General features: G+C 42.8%; 1 protein-coding gene across 3 annotated transcripts in view; it reads right to left on the bottom strand.

Moving 5' to 3' along the window:
- The window catches only part of LOC124041120 (calcium-activated potassium channel subunit alpha-1-like), a 342355-nt gene that overhangs the window by 52379 nt on the left and 267870 nt on the right, over positions 1-22106 (bottom strand). The window lies entirely within an intron of this gene.

Genomic DNA, 22106 nt, shown 5'->3' with positions numbered 1-22106 from the left:
GCTAAGACCAGACTTTTCTACTGTCTGTCTGTGAGTTCCAAAGGCTTTCAGAGTCAGACAGGGCACCCAGGCACTTTTCTTATTCACTCCACATTCTCCACAGCACACAAATGCCAAAGCCACTTCAAACCCTGTATTAGTGCATTGATTAGAAATCAATACTACAGCATGATATTAATGCAAATCAATGTAGCGTAGCTGCAAGCGCTGACTGCTCCAAGCACCAAGGACATTTCATTACCGTCTGAGCATCCCTTCTAGACTGTCACCTAATTGCACTAATAAAATATAAAAATGCGGCTTTGCCCCCTAATAAAATGCCATTCTCTGACATTTCCGCTCTGCAAATGTGGATGTCCTGAATAGCTAATATCACAAGAAAGCGCTTTCCAATTTACAACCGCATCGCTCTCTAGTCTAATCCACTTTGTGAAAATATCACAGAATAAAATATTATTTCCTGTTGGCTTATTGTTCTATGTTAGTAGAAACATCCAGTCTCATATCTCTGGGCCTAGCCAGTCTCATATCTCTGGGCCTAGCCAGTCTCATATCTCTGGGCCTAGCCAGTCTCATATCTCTGGGCCTAGCCAGTCTCATATCTCTGGGCCTAGCCAGTCTCATATCTCTGGGCCTAGCCAGTCTCATATCTCTGGGCCTAGCCAGTCTCATATCTCTGGGCCTAGCCAGGCTCATATCTCCGGGCCTAGCCAGTCTCATATCTCTGGGCCTAGCCAGTCTCATATCCTTGGCCGTGTGATCAATTAGTTCTGTTAAAAGCTGGTGGGATTTACGCACAACAACGACACTAATTTAGATCACCAACAATGAAAGAACATGTTCTGCACTGCAGCCATGGAGATCACAACTTGTGTGTGACTGTTACTGTACCATTGACATTACAATACTTTGAAAACTAAACTGATTTCTACACAACAGTCTCTCTGAGATTGATATAGCAGACTGTTGTTGTCAATGATCAGGGCAGCAATATTGTCACATCATCATTCAAATGTAATTTAAATCAAATAAAAACTACTCAAACTTCTCAAGGCATCTATTCAAATGCGATCTAACACTAGGCCAGGTAGTAGAAAGTCATCTACTGGTCCTATTCCATAGCTTGGCAGCCACACACACAGCACTGGGTGTTGCATTGCTGAGCGCATGAGAGCTGCTTCCATGCAAAGCAGTAGCAGTGGTGAATGTGGTATTTACAACTAACAGCAGCTAGGAGCAGCTCAGTGAAGGCAGGCGACGGACGCAGTGTGACAGGACAGTACAGGGTGTTAAGAACTGACAGGGACTGATGCATCTTGCCAAGGGGGGCAACCTACAGGCCCTGCTGCTGCTGTGGTCGTGCAGCGCTGCGTTACTGGGGTGGTAGCGGTATTTCACCGGCAGGCTGCGGGCCCGGTTCAGCCTGCTCTGTTCGGCCAGGGCCCGGCCCGTCCCGTCCCCCCTGCTGGGGCCGGAGATACTGAAGCGGAGCCCCCCGTGGGGCCCAAGACCCAGCCCCACCCTCGGAGGAAGCAGGCTTCCTTTACGGTTATTAACGAGGAGTACGGCGGGGTCCGTGTCCCGGGGGGCCAGGGGGTCCTTGTGGCGGGAGGGGCGAGGCGGTGCTTGGGGGTGAATGGCGTTAGACGTGATGCAGGAGGAGGGCGTGGTGCAGTTGGAGATTTTAATTGATGGGTTTTGTAAAGATGATCTAACTTCATCCTTTACTGTCAAACAATGGAGAATAAACAGAGTGAGGCAGAAAGGCTGGAGAGACGGAGGTTGCTAGATAGATAGAAAGACAATGGTTTTTACTTGATAATTTATCTTGTGCTGGGAAATATTAAATTGTGTGTTAAAAAAGCTATTTGTTATTATATTCAGCAGGCCAAACATTTTACGATAAATGTTACATTTCTGCTTTTTAAAAAAACCATGTACAGTAAACATGCTCATCCGTAGTTATAAACACTGAGACAAAATAAATCCTTATTAAAACAATGTTATATAAATTATTAATAATTTCTCCTGCATCACTAAATATTTAAATGAGTAAAATGTATGTGACTTTCATTGTTGGACCATTTCTTTCTTGAAACCAGTCATTTTCTCGGTAATTAACGATGACACCTAAATATGACATGTATTTTTTTTATTCTAATAAACAATAAACATGTACTTTTCCCTCCCTTGCTCCGTTGTGCTACAGTGGCGTTTTAGAACACAGCAGTAACACAGTCTGTGTGTAAATACCCAGGCAAAATCATGTTCAAAACCTCTCCACAGTGGAACCTCATCTCTACCACAATGGTATTGGTAAAGTAGGTTGTTTGGTTGCTGTGTGTGTTGTGGTTTGTGTGTGTGTCATGGTTTTGGCCGGTCCCCCCCCCCCCCCCCCCCGGAGCACTAAACAGAGGTTTATCCCAGCTGTCAGCTGCCTCCTTGATTTACAGAGCATCACCGATAGCTCCTGGATTCATCTGTCCCTTGTCAAACACGCGCAGTGTTCGAGCGCACTCACACACCCTGGCAGGTCCACTGTGCACTCAGAACAGCCCAGACGGCAACTGTCCCTACCAGAAATGCTTATGATTAGATGGGGCCATCACGCATGCAAGCCCCCATCAGGGTCCTATGCAAATCACAGAGAGGACGGGACAGCGGAGAGGATACTGTTGTTTGTTTATTGTATCTGAGTTTGATTTGTGTATTATATTAGGCCTACCTGTGCTGGGTACTACGTTGGTATCATAGTATGTTTGGGTATTTTTTGCTGTGTAACATTATGTATTATTTTGTAGAACCTGTATTACTAGTATTGGATTATTTTATTATAATTAATGTGGTTATTTTTATCATTACAGTTATTTTTGTTATGTATCATACAGTACCCTATGTAGTTATGACAAACACAGAAAGCTGTGTATTATATAGTAAGCATCTGAAATGGTTATTAAACTGTAGGATAATAAAAACTGAAAACAACATTATAACAAACAAAAAGCATTTAACAATTAACATTCACATTATCTATATGACACAAGATAGAAATTAGTACATTTGTTCAACGCTATACTTTTTACTGAGAGATTTACCTAAATTGCAATCTGCTTTGAAACGTACGCCGGTCTCTTTTTGACTTGCAGTTTTTCCTGGTGTTGTAGCGCCCTCTGCTGCTCGACGCAGCACAACACAAACACAACCTTACTGAGCTGAACACAACGTCATCAAGAACAGAGCATAGATCTTAAATCATTTGCTACAAATATATGTTAAGTATATGAAAGGATATGTATGTTATACAGTTCGGTACTGAATTAGCTAGGTCACTTAGAAGATATTGACGTTATCTACAGGGCCTTCGGAATGTATTCAGATCCCTCAACGTTTTCCACATTTTGTTGGGTTACAGCCTTATTCTAAAATTTGAGAAATTGTTTTTCCCTCATGAATCTACACACAATTCCCCATAACAACAACGCAAAACCAGGTTTTTCAAAATGTTTGCTAATTTCTTAAAAATAAAAAACTGAAATATCACATTTACACAAAGTATTCAGACCCTTTACTCAGTACCTTTGACAGCCTCGAGTCTTCTCGGGTATGACGCTACAAGCTTGGCACACCTGTATTTGGGGAGTTTCTCCCATTTTTCTCTGCAGGTCCTCTCAAGCTCAAGTTGGATGGGGAGCGTCGCTGCACAGCTATTTTCAGGTCGCTTCAGAGATGTTCGATCGGGTTCATGTCTGGGCTCTTGCTGGGCCACTCAAGGACATTCAGAGACCTGTCCCGAAGCCACTCCTGCTTTGTCTTAGCTGTGTGCTTCTGGTTGTTGTCCTGTTGGAAGGTGAACCGTTGCCCCAGTCTGAGGTCCTGAGAACTCTGGAGTAGGTTTTCATCGAGGATCTCTCTGTATTTTTCTCCGTTCATCTTTCCCTCGATCCTGACTAGTCTCCCAGTCCCTGCCGCTGAAAAACATCCCCACAGCACGATGCTACTACCACCATTCTTCACCGTAGGGATGTTGCCAGGTTTCCTCCAGACGTGACACTTAGCATTCAGGCCAAAGAGTTCAATCTTGGTTTCATCACACCAGAGAATCTTGTTACTCATGGTCTGAGAGTCTTTAGGTGCCCTTTTGGCAAACTCCAAGTGGGTTGTCATGTGCCTTTTACTGAGAAGTGGCTTCCCACTCTACCATAAAGGCCTGATTGGTGGAGTGCTGCAGAGATGGTTGTCCTTCTGGTTGGTTCTCCCATCTCCACAGAGGAAATATAGAGCTCTGTCAGAGTGACCATCGGGTTCTTGGTCACCTCCCTGACTAAGGCCCTTCTCCCCCGATTGCTCATTTTGGCCAGGCGACCAGCTCTAGGAAGAGTCTTGGTGGTTCCAAACTTCTTCCATTTAAGAATGATGGAGGTCATGGTGTTCTTGGGGACCTTTAATTCTGCAGAAATGTTTTGCTATCCTTCCCCAGATCTGTGTCTCGGAGCTCTACGGGCAATTCCTTCAACCTCATGGCTTGGTTTTTGATCTGACATGCACTGTCAACTGTGGGCCCTTATATAGACAGGTGTGTGCCTTTTCAAGTCATGTCCAATCAATTGAATTTACCACAGGTGGACTCCAATCAAGTTGTAGAAACATCTCAAGGATGATCCATGGAAACAGGATGCACCTGAGCTCAATGTTGAGTCTCATAGCAAAGGGTCTGAATACTTATGTAAATAAGGTATTTCTGTTTTTATTTTTAATACATTTGCATACACTTAAAAAAAAACATTTTTTGCTTTGTCATTATGTGGTATTGTGTGTAGATTGCTGATATAAAAAAAAATGTGCATTTTAGAATAAGGTTGTAACGTAACAAAATGTGGAAAAAGTCAAAGGGTCTGAATACTTTCCGAATGCACTGAATGTATTTTTTGATGTGAGAAGGGAGGGGGGGCTTATAACACGCCAGGCAATGAGATTAATTTACACATCATCATTGTGGACAAACTCTGTTATTATTGTCAAGGGTCTCTGTATCAATTCACATCATGTACAGAAGAGACTTTAAGATGGTTGCTGTGCATTCTACAACTAAAGGGGGACACCAAACCAGAGCATTGTATTAATACTTGGGGGGGGGGACTAGTACAGGTTTAAACACAAGGAGGGGTTTGGGTGGGGGGGGGGTTGATCGCAGAAGCAAGGATGGGGAGAGACAGAGAAACACACTTACGTGATCTGACATATCCATTATACTTATATTTGGCTGAGGAGAAGTGCAAGAGACAAATGACAGGTTACACGGAGGAAGAGAGTGGTGATGATCATGATGAGAGAGATGGACAGAGACAGACATCCCAGACAGATGTAAAAAGAAAATTGTTAGACAGTGAATTAGCACTATTTTAAAGCACATCGGTGGTGGCGCAAAATGTGAGCTGAATGGAGAGAACAGTGCAAAACGGCGATGGAAGGGGTGAATGAGAGTGACAGATTGTATGGGCACAGAGAGACCTAGGTAAAACTAAGGAGGGGATAACGCTGTGCTTCTGGAAAATGGAACAAAACTGTGGGACGATATCAGGAATCCTTTTCAGATGAGCTGAACTGAACTCACTGCTAAGCACCACTTCACAAGTAGCTCAGCAATGTGTTGAAGTTGTTCCCCTTACATTGAAACTAACCCAAGCATTAATTGATTGATCGATCAGGGTTAGGGTGGGTCTATCATGGCGCTATCAAGAGGGTTTTGTGTAGCTTCATCAAAAGGGTCGGGGCTTCCAGGGTAGAGGAGTATTCAATACAGAACGGATGAGCCGAGACTACAGACTGAACAGAACACACACCAAACCCAATCAGAGAGACAGTCACACAAACGTCTACCCATAACACATGAGGGAGGGACAAACACACACACCACCGTCTGGACCGGAGCACCCCTAACACACCATAGTTAGTGTCTGAATACCCATACAGTACCTGTGTCCTAAATAGCAGACTGTTTGAGCATGCGAAAAAATTAAGTATGCAACATTTTGAAAAGGGAAATGAACCAATAACGTGAAACAAAGCAATCACACATGATGTCTTCTCAGGAGTATCTGAATTTCCAGAAATCAAGTATGGTTTGAATGCCAGGATGTTATACAAATTTAGCTTCTATATTAGTAGAATTCAATGCGCACTATTCCACAATGCATTGGAAGAGGTGCGAGTGACAGGCCCTAGTTCTCTTCAAGTAGCCAAACAACTAATCTAGGTTACTTCATTTGGGAAGATGCCAAGTAGTGAATCATCTGCGGTGGTGTTCAAATGTAGGCTAAGTAGTTTTTGTTCTCCTTAAAACGATCACCAGTATCGCATCGTAGGCTACATCTTTGACAACATGTAGCCCCCAAAGTGTATTTCTGTTTCCTCATTGAAAAGTGTTTTGTGTTCTCTTGGCCTTTGTCAGAGCTTTTAAACCAGTGGTTCTTAACCTGGGTTCGATCGAACCCCAGGGGTTCGGTGAGTCAGTCTCAGGGGTTCGGCGGAGGTCAAGACAAACATCCGATTCATATGATTCGTGATGACACGCTCCGCTTGGCCATCATTGGCTGCAGGTGATCACACTACATCGCTTGGCCTATCTGTGCTGCAGGGAATTTGGCGCGCTCAGTTTGTGACTATGGTGATGGTACGTCTTGTGATTTCTTTCTTAATATTTTAATCCCTTCATACTTACTATGTCGAGCAAAAAAAAAAAAGTGGTCGGACGAATATGTACATTATGGATTTACATGTATAACCGAACGTGATGGGAGTCAGTGTCCTAACTGCATGATTTGCAATGCCAAGTTGAGCAATTCTAGTCTAGCACCGGCAAAACTAAGAGAATACTTCCTTAAGCTGCATGGAGATGGAAAATACAAGAACACAACGCTCGCTGAATTCAAGGTGAAGAGAGCCAGATTCGATGAAAAGGCTACTCTGTCTGTTCTCGGCTTTGTACCCATCAACAAACCGATCCTCACAGCATCGTACGAAGTTGCTTACATGATCGCAAAGCAGGGCAAACCACACACCATTGGTGAAACACTCATAAAACCAGCTGTGTTGAAGATGGCGAATATGATGCTTGGAAAAGAGGCCGAAGTTAAGTTATCCCAAATACCTCTTTCAAATGACACCATCAGTGACAGAATAGAGGACATGAGCAAAGACATCTTGGCTCAAGTAGTTGCAGATCTGATTTCAAGCCCAGCAAAATTCAGCCTTCAATTCGATGAGACCACAGACGTTTCCAATCTAAGCCAGCTTGCTGTATTCGTGCGCTATGTGAAAGACGACGTGATAAAGGAAGAATTTTTATTTTGTAAGCCTCTTACAACAACAACTAAGGCAGCCGATGTGAAGAAACTTGCGGATGACTTCTTCAAAGACAACAATCTTTCATGGGATATGGTTTCTGCCGTTTGTTCGGACGGAGCTCCAGTCATGCTGGGAAGAAAGTCTGGTTTTGGTGCGCTAGTGAAAGCCGATGCACCACACATCATTGTTACGCATTGTATTCTACACAGGCATGCGTTGGCAACAAAAACCTTGCCTCCAAAACTGGCAGAAGTATTAAAAATTGTAGTGGAATGCGTGAACTATGTGCGAACTAGTGCTCTGCGGCATCGCGTCTTCAGTGAGCTGTGTAAAGAAATGGGCTCTGAATTCGAGGTACTTCTGTACCATTCTAACATTAGGTGGTTATCCCAGGGACAGGTGCTGAATCGTGTTTTTGCCGTGCGTGTGGAATTAGCCCTGTTTTTGCAAGAGCACCAACATTGTCATGCAGATTGCTTTAAAAATTCTGAGAATTCTTCGCAGCTCTCAATCATCTCAATCAAAAGATGCAGGGCGGTGGAGTCAACATCATCGAAGCGGAGGAAAACCTGAAGGCTTTTCAAAAAAAGCTACCGTTATGGAAACGACGAACAGAGAACAATAACTTCGCAAACTTTCCCCTGCTGGACGACTGTGTAAGTAAGATCGAAGATGTATTTGGAATCGGAGACATTTCTGTACCCGCTGAACTGAAGCAAGCAATTGCCACGCACTTAGATGAGCTTGCAAAGTCTCTCGACGGATACTTCCCTACAAGAGAGTCATATCCAGCATGGGTGAGACAGCCATTCACGTTTAGTGTTGAGACAACAGATGTTGAAATTCAGCAGAGCCAGGTTCAACAGCAACTCTTCAGAACAACAACGCTTTCAACGTTTTGGTGTCAACAAATGGTAACGTACCCTGTTATTGCTAAGAAAGCTCTGGAGATTTTCATACCGTTTGTTACAACATATCTTTGCGAGCAATCCTTTGAGGATGCTGGACATAAAAACGAAGAAAAGGAACAGACTGTTGCGAAAATGACATGAGTGGCACTTGCCAAGGTGAAGCCGCGCATTTCTGAACTGGTCTCTGAAAGGCAACAGCAAAAGTCACACTGATTTGCAGTAAATATTCATTATTATGTGTTTGTTTTTGTGTGAAAATGTTTTGATGATTTTGTTCTTTGAACAGTGATGTTGATGCACGGTTCATTTTGTGCACCAGTCAAATATATACCTATGTTTTGAATTTGATTTTTTTTTCAATTAAGAAGGGTTCAGTGAATGCGCATATGAAACTGTTGGGGTTCAGTACCTCCAACAAGGTTAAGAACCACTGTTTTAAACTAAATACGAAACCATCTTTTGATTTCTGAATGTGTCGGCACCGGGATTCGGGATGTGGCTGCGTTATTGATGTCTTGTTAATCAGGCCTTTTAATTTGCAGGTATGGATTGTTTTAGTTTTGTAGGCAAGGCTACCTATTTATTATTTAATTGATGTATCAAGCCTTAGCAGTCATTCTGATCTCTTTCCCAATGATCATTGCTTTAGTTTATTATGTTGCTGACCAGCGGTTCTGAATTCGCAATGCGCTTGACTGTCCATGTTTTTCTGTGCTATAGATTTGAACATTTGAAAGTTTTGGCATGTGTACTTGGCTATTTGACTTCATTTATAAATATTACAGCTGTTTCTGTCTTTAGTCCTTTTTAAATAGCATAGATTGGCTATATGGTCTACAGTATAGTGTGAATAGTCTGACTATAACCAGCCTGAGTAGACCTATAACTCCATTAGGTAGAATGTGATATTCTGACTATAACCAATCTGAGTAGGCCTGTAACTCCATCAGGTAGAATGTGATAGTCTGACTATAACCAACCTGAGTAGACCTATAACTCCATTAGGTTGAATGTGATAGTCTGACTATAACCAACCTGAGTAGACCTATAACTCCATTAGGTTGAATGTGATAGTCTGACTATAACCAGCCTGAGTAGACCTATAACTCCATTAGGTAGAATGTGATATTCTGACTATAACCAATCTGAGTAGGCCTGTAACTCCATCAGGTAGAATGTGATAGTCTGACTATAACCAACCTGAGTAGACCTATAACTCCATTAGGTTGAATGTGATAGTCTGACTATAACCAACCTGAGTAGACCTATAACTCCATTAGGTTGAATGTGATAGTCTGACTATAACCAACCTGAGTAGACCTATAACTCCATTAGGTAGAATGTGATAGTCTGACTATAATCAACCTGAGTAGACCTATAACTCCATTAGGTAGAATGTGATAGTCTGACTATAACCAACCTGAGTAGATCTATAACTCCATTAGGTAGAATGTGATAGTCTGACTATAACCAACCTGAGTAGATCTATAACTCCATTAGGTAGAATGTGATAGTCTGACTATAACCAACCTGAGTAGGCCTGTAACTCCATTAAGTAGAATGTGATAGTCTGACTATAACCAACCTGAGTAGTGTATATTCTGACTGACTATAACCAACCTGAGTAGACCTATAACTCCATTAGGTGGAATGTGATAGTCTGACTATAAGCAACCTGAGTAGACCTGTAACTCCATTAAGTAGAATGTGATAGTCTGACTATAACCAACCTGTGTAGACCTATAACTCCATTAGGTGGAATGTGATAGTCTGACTATAAGCAACCTGAGCAGGCCTGTAACTCAATTCCTATTATATTCAGCCAATTAGGAGCATCTACTGCGTTGCGGATGTGGCATACTGCATACTTTTTACTAAACTGTATGTGCTAAATAGAATGTTACAATGAGTACATAGTATACATAATATGCAGTTTAAGAATGTAGTACACTAGTATGGGTATTCAAACACGGTCACTGAGTCATTCTGAGTCAGTCGTTTGAGTCGGGTATTTCACAGTTCAAAGAGTAATACAAATGAGATAAAGTGGATATAGTTATTATATTATATATTATATATTATATATATTATATATTATATAGAGAATAGGGTGCTTCTATATAAGGAATAGGGTGCTATTTTATAGAGAATAGGATGCTTCTATATAGGGAATATGGTGCTTTATATAGAGACTAGGGTGCTTCTATATAAGGAATAGGGTGCTACTATATAGGGAATAGGGTGCTATTATATAGAGAATAGGGTGCTTCTATATAAGGAATAGGGTGCTATTATATAGGGAATAGGGTGCTATTATAGAGGGAATAGGATGCTATTATATAGGGAATATGGTGCTGTTATATAGGGAATAGGGTCCTATTATATAGGGAATAGGGTGCTATTATAGAGGGAATAGGGTCCTATTATATAGGGAATAGGGTGCTATTATAGAGGGAATAGGGTCCTATTATATAGGGAATATGGTGCTCTTATATAGGGAATAGGGTCCTATTATATAGGGAATAGGGTGCTATTATAGAGGGAATAGGGTCCTATTAAATAGGGAATATGGTGCTGTTATATAGGGAATAGAGTCCTATTATATTTGGAATAGGGTCCTATTTGGTATGAGTCAGACAGTGAGCTAGCTAGCTATATTATCCCTCCCTGCTCTGTTCTGTCGGCAACAGTAAAGGTCACAGTGAAGGCCCAGGGCTGCCCTGTGACACACACCCTCAAACAGGGACCCTCGCTGGCTCTGGCATCTGTCGCTATCGATCTGCCCGCGTCCGCAGAGGCGGCAGGCTAACCGGCTAGCGTCTGAGGGGTAGTGCGACAGAGGAACACGGTTGGGAGAAGGGGGAACCAAGCTTGCCTGGTGGACAGGAGCTGTCAGAGCAGGTTTCGGTGATGGACCAGCAGGGCCAGAGAAATGAAAATGCAAACATAATTTCCACGTCAGGCTGGATAAGGAACGCCTGCTGCTGACACACACACACACACATATATACATACATACACACACACACCTCCCTTCCTCTGTAAGTAAGACCCAGACTTGCTCACAGCACACAGACCCAGCTTCAGGTCCAAACCCCTTCTCCTGACTCTAACCCCTGACCCTAACCCCTGACCCTAACCCCTGACCCTAACCCCTGCCGGTCCAGCCCCAGCAGGTCCAGCCCCAGCAGGTTCAGCCCCAGCAGGTCCAGTCCCAGCAGGCCCGGCCCCAGCAGGCCCCAGCAGGTCCAGCCCCAGCAGGCCCAGGCCCAGCCCCAGCAGGCCCCAGCAGGTCCAGCCCTAGCAGGCCCCAGCAGGTCCAGCCCCAGCAGGCCCCAGCAAGCCCAGCCCCAGCAGGCCCCAGCCCCAGCAGGTCCAGCCCCAGCAGGACCCAGCCCCAGCCTCCAGGCTCGAACCCCAGATGGTCTCCAGAAAAAGTATAAGCTGGGACAAACAATAGCCTGAGAGATCAAAAACAGTGTGTCCATGAGAGATCAAAAACAGTGTGTCCCTGAGAGATCAAAAACAGTGTGTCCCTGAGAGATCAAAAACAGTGTGTCCCTGAGAGATCAAAAACAGTGTGTCCCTGAGAGATCAAAAACAGTGTGTCCCTGAGAGATCAAAAACAGTGTGTCCCTGAGAGATCAAAAACAGTGTGTCTGTCCCAAAGATGAACTCTACAAGGTTCACCTCCTAGCTGAATCACTGCTCTTACGAAGAAAGAAGCACAACCACTTTAGATTTAGACAGAGCTATGCGTTTCACATGTCTACTATTTCAATTGGCAAACAACTCTGCATAACATGTGATCAAAATGTAACATGTTAATAACATACGACGGGAAGTGCCTCGCAGATACAATAAATAAATAAGAAAACACTATCCAAAAAGAAACCAGTTATCCAGAGAGGAAACTCCATTTCAGATGTGAATGAAGTCGTGATCTGAGACATCCTATCAGAGACATCCTATCAGAGACATCCTATCAGAGACATCCTATCAGAGACATCCTATCAGAGACATCCTATCAGAGACATCCTATCAGAGACATCCTATCAGAGACATCCTATCAGAGACATCCTATCCACTCTGAAAGACAGAAAAAAGACAGAGAGAAAATCTAATGACTGCGATCCCTAACAGACATTGCGACCCTATTCTCTCTCTCAAGAGTAAAATGGGGAAATCCGCAGTTGAAACAATAACAGAGCATTTTCACCCCTTTCGGTAAAAAGCTGAGGGATGGGGCTGGAGAAATGTAACCATTTTCAAATTCATAGATGGAGCTGATGGTGGCCGACAGTTGAACTAAGCTCATGAGGTAAGTTATATTCTTCATGAATCAATGGGTACATATCATTCCAAGTCCAAAAATGGTTGAAGCGAGTGCAGATTTCCCCTTTAATACAGAAAACAGGAAGAAATCCAAGGCAGGAAGATTCCCTGAAATCCTAGGAGGGGCTGACGGAGGAGAGAGATCAGTAACTTCCAGAATGGCCAGCTATAGGTGCAGACGGAGAGTCGTGGCCCACCAACCTACTGTCACGCCTTGGTCATTGTATTTTGTGTTTTTGTTGTATGTTTGGGTGGGCCAGGGTGTGACATGGGTTTATATGTTGTTTTCGTATTGGGGTTTGTATTATTTGGGATCGCGGCTGATTAGGGGTGTTGTATAGGCTTGGCTGCCTGAGGAGATTCTCAAACAGAGTCAGGTGATTCTCGTTGTCTCTGTTTGGGAACCGTATTTAGGGAGCCGTAGTTTCGCTTTGTATTTCGTGGGTGATTGTTCCTGTCTCTGTGTAGTGTTCACCAGATAGGCTGTAATAAGTTTCACGTTCCGTTTGTTGTATTTGTTATAGTTATTTCATGTTACGCTCTTCTTTCATTAAAGTCATGAGTAACCAACACGCTGCATTTCGGTCCGACTCTCTTCTTTCAACAGACGAACCGTTACACCTACAAGAGGAAAAACTCAACATCAGCCGGTTGACACTAATCTAGTCCGAGCTCACTCCCAGATGATGGGAGAATGCTGAGGAGGAAATCAGATGGGGAGCAACAGAGAGCTAAGTTCCCACGCTTTTGAATGCACCGCTCACTGGTTTAATCTGTTTCCACTAGCAATCTGGATGTTGCTAAATAACCAACTAACACATGTAAAAATGTGGAAGACACAACAACACCCTCGGTAAATGTAAAATAAGCTACAACTTTAAAAAGTGGCCTATCCCTTCAACGAAACAGAACATGTTTTCCTGGGTTCCTGATTACTGAGGAAGTCATTTGATGGGACAAAGATCAAGTCTGGGAAAAGAGAGCAAGAGTTCTTTCCATTAATCGTGGGGAGTAGCTAGCTCCCTCAATCCCTATCTATTGGCTGGTTGGGGCTGGATGAGAAACATGGCTGAGGGACACGATCGGAAGGTAACTGGAAAAGTATTTCCAAAGAACTAAACACTCATCATATTCGTTGTTTTCTCATAGGGAGATTAACCCATGTCCTATAATAATGAAGAGAGATACACAATCAACATACCACAATACTCTGACAGACAAGAGTCTTATAATCACGTATAATCATGTAATAAGCCACGGTGAGAACCTTGAAGAGAAACGTGGTGGAAGTCTGGCAATGAGGATGTAAACAGTGAGAAACTTTAAAAGTACAGTCAGCAAAATTACATCATACGCAACAGGGCGTGGCCACAAAAGAGGGTGGGATTTTGTGAAGAGCCAATAAATCGCTAAGCCCCACCCCCCTGGTTTTCCTGGGATGTCCAATTTCCCATGGACACCAATGGAGAAAACCCACAAGGATCTCAAACACAGGGACCTCAAACTGTGTTTTTTTAAACACAGACTAGACCTACCTCTTGCTAATCAGAAATGATGTTGTGGTGGACTGTCATTAGAATTGCTTCACGGGAACATGGTAAAATTAATTTTGTACTGTGGCTAGCAACAGGCTCTGAACGAACTGTCAAGATGCAGTCAAAGCTACTAACCAATTTTGGAGATAACCAGTACTCAAATCGTATCCTGATGTCAAAAGCAGACGTGAGTTATACTCCTAAGCTAGTTAACATGCACTACCGGTCAAAAGTTGTAGAACTCCTACTCATTCAAGGGCTTTTCTTTAATTGTACTATTTTTCACATTGTAGAATAATAGTGAAGACATCAACACTATGAAATAACACATATGGAATCATGTAGTAACCAAAAAAAAGTGTTATATTTGAGATTATTCAAATAGCCTGTTGCCTTGACAGCTTTGCACACTCCTGGCATTCTCTCAACCAGCTTCACGAGGTAGTCACCTGAAATACATTTCAATTAACAGGTGTGCCTTGTTAATTTATCCGTTATTTTACCAGGTAAGTTGACTGAGAACATGTTCTCATTTCCAGCAACGACCTAGGAGGGGGATGAATGAGCCAATCGTAAACTGGGGATTATTAGGTGACTGTGATGGTTTGAGGGCCAGATTGGGAATTTAGCCAGGACACCGGGGTTAACACCCCTACTCTTATGATGAGTGCCATGGGATCTTTAATGACCTCAGAGAGTCAGGACACCGGGGTTAACACCCCTACTCTTATGATAAGTGCCATGGGATCTTTAATGACCTCAGAGAGTCAGGACACCGGGGTTAACACCCCTACTCTTATGATAAGTGCCATGGGATCTTTAATGACCTCAGAGAGTCAGGACACCGGGGTTAACACCCCTACTCTTATGATAAGTGCCATGGGATCTTTAATGACCTCAGAGAGTCAGGACACCGGGGTTAACACCCCTACTCTTATGATAAGTGCCATGGGATCTTTAATGACCTCAGAGAGTCAGGACACCGGGGTTAACACCCCTACTCTTATGATAAGTGCCATGGGATCTTTAATGACCTCAGAGATTCAAGACACCCGTTTAACATCCCATCCGATTGACGGCACCCTACACAGGACAGTGTCCCCAATCACTGCCCTGGGGCATTGGGATATTTTTTTAGACCAGAGGAAAGAGTGCCTCCTACTGGCCCTCCAACACCACTTCCAGCAGCATCTGGTCTTCCATCCAGAAACTGACCAGGACCAACCCTGCTTAGCTTCAAAAGCAAGCCAGCAGTGGTACGCAGGGTGGTATGCTGCTGGCAACTTGTTAAAAATGTATTTGTGGAATTTCTTTCATTCTTAATGCATTTGAGCCAATCAGTTGTGTTGTGACAAGGTTGGGGGGTATACAGAAGATGGTATTTTACCAAATAGTACTAAGTCCATATTATGGCAAGAACAGTTCAATAAGCAAATAGAAATGACAGTCCATCATTACTATAAGACATGAAGGTCAGTCAATCCTGAAAAGGTTTTTCAAGTGCAGTCGCAAAAACCATCAAGCGCTATTATGAAACTGGCTCTCATGAGGACTGCCACAGGAATGTAGAGTTACCAGCCTCTAATGAACTTATCCTCTGAGTTCAAGTAACAGACACATCTCAACATCAACTGTCCAGAGGAGACTGCGTGAATCAGGCCTTCATGGTCGAATTGCTGCATGAAACCACTACTAAAGGACACCAATAAGAAGAAGAGACTTGCTTGGGCCAAGAAACACGAGCAATGGACATTAGACCAGTGGAAATCTGTCCTTTGATCTGGAGCCCAAGTTGGTTTTTGGTTGCAACTGCCATGTCTTCGTGAGATGCGGTATGGATGAACGGATGATCTCCACATGTGTATTTCCCACCGTGAAGCATGGAGGAGGAGGTGTTATGGTGTGGGGGTGCTTTGCTGGTGACACTGTCTGTGATTTATTTAGAATTCAAGGCACACTTAACCAGAATGGCTACCACAGCATTCTGCAGCGATACGCCATCTCATCTGGTTTGGGCTTAGTGGGACTATAATTTGTTTTTCAACAGGACAATGACCCAACACACCTCCAGGCTGTGTAAGGGTTGTTTATCCAAGAAGAAGGGTGATGGAGTGCTGCATCAGATGACCTGGCCTCCACAATCCCCTAACCTCAACCAAATTGAGATGGTTTGGGATGTGCTCAGCATATGTGGGAACTCCTTCAAGACTGTTGGAAAATAATTCCAGGTGAAGCTGGTTGAGAGAATGCCAAGAGTGTGCAAAGCTGTCGTCAAGGCAAAGGGTGGCTACTTTAAAAAATGTAGATTTGTTTAACACTTTTTTGGTTACTACATGATTCCATGTGTTATTCCATAGTTTTGATGTCTTCACTATTATTCTACAATGTGGAAAATAGTTTTAAAAAATAAAGAAAAACCCTTGAATGAGTAGGTGTTCTAATACTTTTTACCGGTAGTGTACATTTGGAGAATACAAGTTATATTAACTGGCTAGCTAGTTAATTGCAATGTTTTCAATGGTGGTCAATGCGTGTGCGCTAGCTAACCAGCTAGCAAGCAATGGAATAAAAATATACTTTCGGATTCTTAAAAATTCAACAGTCACTGTACTGTTTTTATACTTTTATGAAAACTCTCCGCTTTTGCCATTGCCCTCCCATTGTGTATCATGATGTCATCTTGTTCAGTAGTAAGATAAAGCCCACTTGATATGCTACATATCTACATTATATATGAATATCAGTTGATGAACATGGCTCTCGTTCCTGCACAAGTCAGTCCTGTGTGCGTGAAATAAAATGATCAGGAACAGAACAGAAACACAATTAGCAAGGAGGTTCCTCTATAAGCTTGTGATGCCTTCATAAACAAAGTAAGACAAAACAGCAACACAAATAAATCCCTTCAACGAAGTCATGTTTTTCTTCATCATAATTATAGATAATATACAGTATTTGAAAGAACATAACACACAAAACACCAACTGTCTAATAGCAGTCCCCATCCGAGTGGCTGACAGATGTAGCAGGCGCTAGCCACAGAGTTAACAGCTACAGTAGAGCAGCACCACAAAGCAACACCATCACTGCCACCCAATACAATCCACAGAAAATATAATAATAAATACTACTCAAATTCAAAAACAATATTATCACAAATACATTTAAATAAGCAACAACAGCAACTATGGAAGCTCCGCCACATGGACAACGTTACGGATAAAGCACAAAGGTACATGGTCCACACACAGAACAGACATGTAACAGCATGTGTTGGGCGGTGTAACTTACAGGCACGTAAAGTGGTTGCGCAATCATGAACAGAGACAGAGGAGAGTGGGTAGGCCCTCTGTAGGGTGTCCATGTTACTATGTGCACTGCCTGACATGCAAGAGCAGTCTCGCTCTGAACGGCCGCAATCAAAACAACATGCCAGTTTCATTTGTTTGTAGGCGGACATCTTGGCTACAGTCATGTTTTGGGATGAGAGGAAGAGGAAAAGCAGCAGGTTAATGGCAAAAGGTGAAATAGTCATCCAGGGAAGGCAGACGGTAACTCCATAAAGATAATAAATGCAAAGCCTTTAGATACCAGCTCACGCAGGCTTGAGACCCCCAAAAAAGACCAGTAAAGGGCACCTACAATCAGGGGTTGGAACCGGTTCAGGAAACACAAAAGGAAACCATAAAAGAACAACAATTTTCAAGGAACAGAAACAGAACCGAAAGTCATCTCTAGTATTCCGGAACCGAACCATTATTTTTAAATCTTCTTTTAAACAGTTTATTTGTTCTGAAAATTGTTTTCATGTCTAGTATATAATGATTTTATAAGTGAAGTTCTGATGCTAGTAATAAACTAAACACTTTCCAATTGACGTCATGATGTTTAGCGCTTCAAGCCAAGCCCTCTTTATGTCCACCCATCTTTCTCGCTCTCTGCCCACCACTGAAATTTCAGTCGCATCTCGCGCCTGCACTTATACGACCAATGAAACATGTAAACATCCACCCATTCTGTAGCTTCTCTATCCTTGATAATTGGTGGAGTAAATTAATGAGCTATAAATGTAAAAACTATGTTGATTTGACAGGTTAAAAAAAAGTACAAAAAGGGTTCTGTTTCAAACAAAACGATTGGAAAATAATTTTGGATCCAACCCCCGCCTAAAATATTAGGGTGCTTCATATACAGCAAGAGTGCCAAACTGCAGTGACAATTGTGTGCAATATATTGCCATGGTCAAATTAAGCTCTTTCAATTTCATCCCAAAGTCTTGTTTTAATCAATAAAGTTTTTAACAACTTGAAAGTTGTAGTCCAATTTGGCTAGTCAAAATGGTCTCAGGGTCAAGGGTCAAGCTGTGTCCTAAGGCTGAAAATGCCATAACAGGTATAAAGGCAAATATGACAGTGGGGTAAAAGGGGGAGAGGATAGAGGGGAATGGGAGGGGGGGGGGTCATTCAGGGCCAGAGAGTAGCATGGACAATCTCTTCAGCAGCAAACCTCATACAGACATATAATGTTTCATTCAAAACATAACAGATCATAACATCCTCTATCCGTCCGGCTAAAGGTGTGGATCACGTACCTGTATCCCCTCATGCAGCTGCGGCAGCCGTGGTCTAAGGATCCATCACACTAATCTACTGGCTAGACTGGCCAGGCCATTCCATGCTAGCAGGACAAGAGTTTCACTACAGCAGCACTCCTCCAGAAAGGCTTGAGAGGGTGTGTATGTACAGTGCATTGGGAAAGTATTCAGACGCCTTGACTTTTTACACATTTTGTTACCTTACAGCCTTATTGTAAAATGTCTAAAGTTGTTTTACCCCCTCATCAATCTATACACAAAAGCCCATAATGACAAAGCAACAAAGCAATGGTCTGTAGAGGGGCGGCAGGGAGCCTAGTGGTTAGAGCAGGGAGCCTAGTGGTTAGAGCAAGGAGCTTAGTGGTTAGAGCAGGGAGCCTAGTGGTTAGAGCAGGGAGCCTAGTGGTTAGAGCAGGGAGCTTAGTGGTTAGAGCAGGGAGCCTAGTAGTTAGAGCAGGGAGCCTAGTGGTTAGAGCAGGGAGCCTAGTGGTTAGAGCGTCGGGCCAGTAACTGAAAGGTTGCCAGATCGAATCCCCGATCTGTTTCTTTAACACAATTATGTCTCAAAGCTCTACGGACAATTCCTTCTACCTCATGTTTTGGTTTTTGCTTTGACAGGTGTGTGCTTTTCCAAATCATGTCCAATCAATTGAATTTACCACAGGTGGACTCCAATGGAGTTATAGAAACATCAAGGATGATCAATGGAAACTGGATGCCTCTGAGCTCAATTTAGAGTCTCATAGCAAAGGGTCTGAATACTTAAGTAAATAAGGCATGTTATTTATTTTTGCTTTGTCATTATAGGGTATATTGTGTGTAGATTGACAAGGATTTAAAAAAAAACATTTTAGAATACGTCTGTAACACAAAATGTGGAAAAACTCAAGGGGTCTGAATACTTTCCGAATGCACTGTATTTTCAAATTACTGCGCATGTACATGATGTATATCACACATTTGAAGCGTGTGTGTGTGTATATATATGTGTCAAGATCTTAACCCCAGGAGGAGCGGTAGGTAGTGAAAGCCGTTCTAGATTGCTGTGGCTCTGGTTCAGTGACAGACAACAGTCCCTGGTTCCCATTATCTCTGTGCCAGGATGCCAACTCACCAACTCACACTAACACGATCACAGCAACGCACTCTCTCCCTCTCTCTGGGGAGAACTACCTTTACTGTTTTAACCATATGTGGCTAGGAGGGTTTGTAGCCAGAGAGAGAATGGAGAGCGAGGCCTGGCCTCATCAGGGTCTGTGTGTCCTATAAACAGCATGCACAAGTGCTTTATAAACATTCATAAGCATGCATAGAGAGATCATAGTGATTAAAGGGTGTGGAGTGGGGTACCTGTTTACAGAGCAGAAACAGTTTGGAGGCATATGCCAGATGCGAGCAGTGAGTGTCATTTCATGCTGAACTATATTATTTGTTCGTTTTCATGCTGAACTCTGAATTTTACTTCTGAGTTTTTTTCTAGGTGGGTATTCAGTTGAACACAGTACGTGTCGTGGTCATTTTGGCTAGCAAGAGACGGGAGGAGGAGGTGGAGAACACGACACAACATGACAATGTTTTCGAACAAATGACTTCACACATACCCTTTACCCTGATCTAGCCTACTACGGTGTCCCTTTTAGGACATTCTTCACCACAAGAGTCAACATGAACATGACTGTCTGTGTACATTTTGTCAAAGAAAGGTGATTGTTAACACACACACACACCACTACGCTGTCAGTTTGTTTTCATATGTCACAGTCAACATTCCACCAGACAAAACATACAAAGACAGAAGTCAAGTTGAATATCAATAGTGAGAAGGATGTCCTAATGGAACTCATACTTATGGTCACTGGTCCTCTAAAGTGAAAGACAACCCTATTTAGCAAGAACGTGATGAGCTGTGTTGACTTTGAATAGTAAATCAAACTTAATAACATAATAACATGGATAACATGGATACTTATATCAAATGTTTTTCTAAATAAACTAAAGCCACTTTTAGGACTTTCATCAAGTTATTGTATCATGTTGCAAAGCACAAATGTAAATAGAGGAATGTGTAACACAAAGAAAAGTTTTTCCTCGAAAGACTCACTTTGTGTTCAGACACATCTCAACCAAACCAAAACACCAAACACCATAAAACACAGCCAAGAGTTAATGAAATGATCCCTTTCACTGTTTACTGTAACCATAGAAAAGGTATTACCAGAACAGTCATTCCATTCAAATCAATGGGTCTGTGATGAGTGTTCCAGTTCAATTACAGTGGTCTAAGGGCCTTTTTTTTACCATTCTAGTAATTCTGTGTCTATGACTGAAACACACCCTGTTGCTCATAATATTCTTGCTGAATAGGTTTCTGAGGACCTGTGTCAGTTTCCTTCGATAAGGCTACATTCAGGACTATGGCAAGACATCGTCACCTAGTGGCCAACTAGCAGTACAGCAATGAAGCGCGCAGTACAGTTAAAGCACTGTCTCGTAAAGCAGTTTTCTTTCACTCAGGGCACTGATGACAGCGAGTAAAAAGGCCCTGGCGACCATCTAGAATTGAAATGCATTACAGTGGGGCTGGGGGCGACAATATTTCAATTCTTAATGCACTGGTGAACTCTGGGTAGTGGTACGATTGGAGCTGGGCAGAGTACCAGAGAACTGGGGAGCAGCGAGGGGGGGCTAGAAGTACTGGGGGTGGGGAGGGGAACTAAAAGCAGCGAGGGGAGTGGAGGGTGAGGGGGGTACAACCAGATGGTTTTGATTGTGTTTTGGAGACATTGCTTGCTGAGCTGAATCATTTCCAGAACTTCCCACAAGAACACTTTACGCTTTTCTGAAAATACAACAGTGTAAAAAAATAGCTTCAGAGTGAGAAGATTCATTTGAATCTAAATGGTTTTCTTTTTTTCTCTCCCCCCCTCATGATGTCTCTCTTAAATCCATGAAATCCATGACTAACATTACCAATATCAATCTGCGTTTGACATTCCATTTTCAACTTACTCAGTGCGTGTCATTAGAGAGAGGGTAAGGAGGACTCATGGAAAGCTGTAGACACAAGGCGTAGGATTGGGTTCCTAATATAATATTGAGGCAAAAATGTCGAAGAGAGTTCATGCACTTCTCCTATAATAAAATCACACTCTGTCATACTAAGGGAGTCAGAGGCCGGGCTAGACTATGAGCCTATGAGGAGACAGACTAGATAATCAGATGTAGGTGTGAGTTTGAGTTCTGCTGAATTCAGGTCTGGTCTGAGGCAGGACAGTGTAAAGATGAGAGGCGGAGAGAAGGATGCAAATGCTACACCGGTAACATGCAACATAGAATACAGCTGGCAGAGAAAGAGAAGAGACACTCGCACTGCACTCTGGGTAGGAG

This window comes from Oncorhynchus gorbuscha, linkage group LG08 (genome assembly GCF_021184085.1).
Source record: "Oncorhynchus gorbuscha isolate QuinsamMale2020 ecotype Even-year linkage group LG08, OgorEven_v1.0, whole genome shotgun sequence".
NCBI classification, from domain to species: Eukaryota; Metazoa; Chordata; class Actinopteri; order Salmoniformes; family Salmonidae; genus Oncorhynchus; species Oncorhynchus gorbuscha.
The sequence above is the reverse complement of the archived record's forward strand: the minus strand, read 5'-3'. Positions and strand labels throughout refer to the sequence as shown.